Source organism: Geospiza fortis, unplaced genomic scaffold (assembly GCF_000277835.1).
Source record: "Geospiza fortis unplaced genomic scaffold, GeoFor_1.0 scaffold229, whole genome shotgun sequence".
NCBI classification, from domain to species: Eukaryota; Metazoa; Chordata; class Aves; order Passeriformes; family Thraupidae; genus Geospiza; species Geospiza fortis.
Window position 1 is genome coordinate 4,627,619 of NW_005054357.1, and position 4,948 is coordinate 4,632,566.

The following is a 4,948-nucleotide window of genomic DNA, read 5'->3' on the forward strand; positions in this document are numbered from 1 at the left end:
AATTGCACTGTGCTCATAGTAAATTACCTGCAGAGGTGGGTTTGAGTAGGGCATTCTGATTGGTTTAGGTCTATATCCTAATAATTGTTTTTCATGGAACTTCTGTCAGATTTTTCATGTTCCTCTTTGTTTCTTGGCTTTCTTGCTGGAAAACAAGTGAGCTGCTTCCCACATAAGCCTGACCCACGCAGTGGGGATTACTGGTCAGCTGCCTGAGGTTTTTTGACCAGTTTTGAGACTCTGCCTTGTGGCTTTGATTTCTGTAGCAAAGGATAGTGATTGTTGCCATTTTAAAAGAGTATTCTTGGCATCTCTCAGCTGAGTTTGTTGTTCTTTCTCAAGGCTGTTTTTTGTTTCCAGTGCAATTTCAGCTGAAGTAAAAGATGATGTTGAAGAACAGTTATTTAAAGGTATTAACTCAAGGAGCTTTTCCATTCCTTGAATAAATGAACTCCTTACTTTGAATTTGCTCACTTCCACTTGGACATCCTTCTGTGAGTTTGCCATACAGCAAGTTCACATATGGGGACATGGGTTTTTCTCATAACCTCATAGGCTGTTGCAGTGAGTGGTTCTTGTTAAGTCCTCTTTGCGTAAGCAGGATAATTGTAACATAAACCACTGTGCCCTGAATCAGTTGCCTCTTCCTCAGACTTGCAGATGCTCTCTATGGGGAAACTACAGCACTTGGCTTGGTTTTTAATCCAGGGAACTTCCATGGCCAACGTGACACAGGTGTGGGGATTCAGGCAGAGATGCTTCCATCCTCTTGAATATTCCTGTTAGGGAGCCCATTCCTTGCAAGATATAAGATAAGGAGGATGTTTTGAATCCAGCCTAATTCAAGTTTATTAAAGGACCATGTCTGATGCCCTTGACTCACCAAGCCTTGCATCGTGTATCATGGAGCGTATCTGTGGCCTGAAAATTTTGCAACTTCTGTCTTCCTCACTTTTGGCCTCTGAAGAAGCCTTCAGCCCTAGAAAAGGAGCAACTTTACACTGGTGGTGATTGTTGGGACTTTTCCAGAGTTTCAGCCCTGCTAGAGTGTTTACAGCCCTCCCTCCACTGTTGCTGTGTCACCTATACTTTCAGTGATTGCTTACAGGCCGACAAGTCATCTTTTAAAAAAGATTCACTATCTTTTCATCTATTACCTCCCCTGTAGCAGGAAGTCAGATCTTTAAATCTTCTGTCTAGCTATGCTGTGTCAACTTCCTTGACAAGCTTCACCTCACAGTGTCCTCCAAAAATGTGGCACAAAGGTTGAACTTTTTGCCCTTCTGCTCAGAATCCTTCCTCCCACCCACACTTCCTTAGCATGGGAGAGCAGTCACAGAGCTACAGAATCACTGGGGTTGGAAAAGGCCTGTGACTGATCCCCACCTTGTCACCAGCCCAGAGCACTTCCTTGGACACCTTCAGGGATGGGGACTCCACTATGGGCAGTCCATTCCAATGTCTCACAACCTTTTCCATGAAGAAATTCCTCCTGGTGTCCAACCTCACAGCTCGAGACTTCCCTCTCCTCCTGTCCCTGTCCCAGGCAGCACAGCCCGACCCCCCAGCTGTCCCCTCCTGTCAGGAGCTGTGCAGAGCCACAAGATCCCCCCTGAGCCTCCTTTGCTCCAGGCTGAGCCCCTTCCCAGCTCCCTCAGCCCCTCCTGGTGCTCCAGACCCTTCCCCAGCCCCGTTCCCTTCCCTGGACACGCTCCAGCCCCTCAAGGTCTCTCTGGCCACGAGGGCCAGAACTGGACACAGCACTGGAGTCCCTCAGCAGTGCCAGCACAGGGCACAGCCACGGCCCTGGGCCTGTGCCCACACCAGGGCTGGCACAGCCCAGGGGCCACTGGCCTCTGCTCCACCTGGGCACACCTGGGCTCATTTTTAAGTTCTGTCCCCAGCACCCCCAGGGCCTCTTGCAGCTTTCCAGCCACTCCTCCCCTCAGCCTGGAGCTGCAGGGGGTTGGGGTGACCCGAGGCCAGGACCCAGCACTTGTCCTTGTTGGCCCTCGTCCCTTTGGCCTTGGCCCATTGGTCTACTTGGCAGATCAGCAGAGCATCTACTTTTCCATTTGCGGTGGAAGTGCAGTGATGGGAGCTCTACATGGAGCAGAGGTAATCCTTCCTCCTTGTGTGGGAAGCCCTAAATTAAGAAATAACATTACAGTGATTTTCCAGGATGCTAGACAAAGTCATGTAGAAACAGAGTATTTGTTATTTCTGTTATACAATCACAGGATCAATCTAACCAAATAAAATGCTGTAATCTGATTTGATAGAGATGGAGGGTGACATTCATACAAAAAGTCTGAGTCATTACTTAGCTTATTCTCTACCCCTTACTCTTCTCCTGATAGATTGAAAGTTAATGACTGTGTTGGTGAGTCACACTTATTATATTTAAAGTTGTTCCTGTCTTTGGTTTTTTAAGAAGAATTGGACAGCTTGATATAAACAACCTCCCTCTAATGATTTTTCTTACACTTGTGAAGACGTATTCTGGCAATGATATTTATATTATGCTGTGTTTACTCATTTTCAGGGCTTTTCCACTTGGTGGGACTAACTCCAGAGTAAGCTTGTGCTCAGCATGGGAAAAATCTCATTATTCTTATCTTTTGACATATCCTGTACAAATGAATTATCTGTAGGAATGTACTGAGAATGAAAATGTTCCAGTAATAATCTCTATCCCTGTGTGTGCGCGTGTGTAGCTTCTTTTTGTGAGTTACTGTGTTATAGTTGGTCTTCCAAGAGAATAATCCCTTCTCCTCTTCAGTCTGTCACCTCAAGTGAGTATGAGCTGAGATCACAGAAGACTATTGACTCAAGGAGTGATCCAGCTATCCACTGATAGCTTGGTACTGATGGTGTCTGAAAATGTGCCTGGCGATGAAACACCCTTGTGCTGGCAGAGGTAGCGTGCACTTCTGGGTGAAAGTGAGATTTAGGCACTTAGGCTCTCCATGACAAGGCTGGGATTTATGGCACTGGGAGAAAGGGAAAGGCTGGCTCTCCTCAGGCCAGGCTAAACTGTGGCCTGTTTGCTGTGTAATTTGTAAACTTGGACATTAACCAATAAAACAGTGAGAAGCAGAGGGTCATGGAATGATTTGGGTTAGAAGGGACCTTAATGCCCATCCAGTGCCACCCTGTGCCATGGGCAGGGGCACCTTCTGCTGTCCCAGGCTGCTCCAAGCCCTGTCCAGCCTGGCCTTGGACACTGCCAGGGATCCAGGGACAGCCACAGCTTTGTGGGCACCCTGTGCCAGGGCCTGCGCACCCTTAGAGGGAAGAATATCTTCTGTATGTCAAACCTAAATTTCCCCTCAGTCAGTTTGAAGCCATTCCCCCTTGTTGTGTCATAATTCCTGATGCAGAGTCTCCCTCTGGCTTCCTTGTAAGCCCCTTCACATCCTGAAAGGCTGCTGGAGGAACTCCACACAAGACTCTGTTCTCCAGTTAACTTGATCTCTTCTTTGATTACCTATAATATACACTTAAACAGTTAATGTTGGTGGTGCTGCCTTGAGGTGCACTTCCTTTAGGAAGGAATGCTGTCAGCCCCAGGAACAGCACAGTCACAGGTGATGTGACACCACCAGGTATCAGGGAAACAAAACAATCTGTGTTGGTAATGTCACAATTCCTGATGCAGAGTCTCTCTCTGGCTTCCTTGTAGGTTCCTTCACATCGTGAAAGGCTGCTGGAAGGTCTCCACACAAGCCTCTGTCTGTTCTCCAGTTAACTTGATCTCTTCTTTGGTTACCTATAATATACACTTAAACAGTTAATGTTGGTGGTGCTGCCTTGAGGTGCACTTCCTTTAGGAAGGAATGCTGTCAGCCCCAGGAACAGCACAGTCACAGGTGATGTGACACCACCAGGTATCAGGGAAACAAAACAATCTGTGTTGGTAATGTCACAGTGTCCTTGAAGATGTGTTTAGAGGAACTGCTGGGCTCACCAGCTCAAGTGCAGGACTTTGTGTGTGCTTGTGATACAGCCCTGAATTATTATGGTCAACCTGGGGAGGAGGAGGCTGAGGGCAGAGCTCACTGGGGGCTGCAGCTCCTTCAATCTCTGCTCCCTGTGACCAGGGACAAGGACCCAGGGAAGGGCTGGAGCTGGGCCAGAGGAAGGTTTTCCTGGATATCAGGAAAGGTTCTTCCTCCAGAGGGTGCTGGGCACTGCCCAGGCTCCCCAGGGAATGGGCACAGCCCCAAGGCTGCCAGAGCTCCAGGAGGATTTGGACAATGCTCCAGGGATGCACAGGGTGAAATTGTTGGGGTGTCTGTGCAGGGTCAGGAATCAGACTGGATGATCCTTGGGGGTTCCTTCCCACTCAGGACATTCTGTTATTCCATGAAGACTTTCCCATTAGGCTGTGTGGGATGGACAGCATGTAGGGGAAAGTGTTAAGCAAGATAATTTTGGGATTACAGCTCTGTTTGCTGCAGATGTTTGCAGTAAACATTCTTCAACACTTTCTTCACGGCTCTTGTTGAGGATCAGGATTTCCTGGTTGTTTTGTATTTGGCTCCTCTGCCACACTACAATTTTTAGATCTAGAAATTTCTTAATTTGCTTTACCCAAACTCTGTGGGTAATGCAGTGCGAGCTTCCAGAGGGCATGGTGTAATTACCTGATCTGAATTAAATCCACTGTAAGGGATTAAGTATTCAAGTCACTTAAACATCTGCTTTCTCTTGAGATGGGCTCTGGGAAGAGCATGGATAGCTGTCTCTCTGCCAGCCCTAGGCACCTGAAATGGTGCTGTGCTCGAGACCTGCCTGTGTTTGTCACATCCTGAGAGACTCTGATAAACACAGCCAGCCAGGAGCTGCCATTTGGAGTACCATGGCATGGACAGGGCTGGATCTGCAGTGCTGGTGGTTGGAGCCCTGTGGGACCCTGAGATCTCAGGCTTTGTGTACGAGGTCT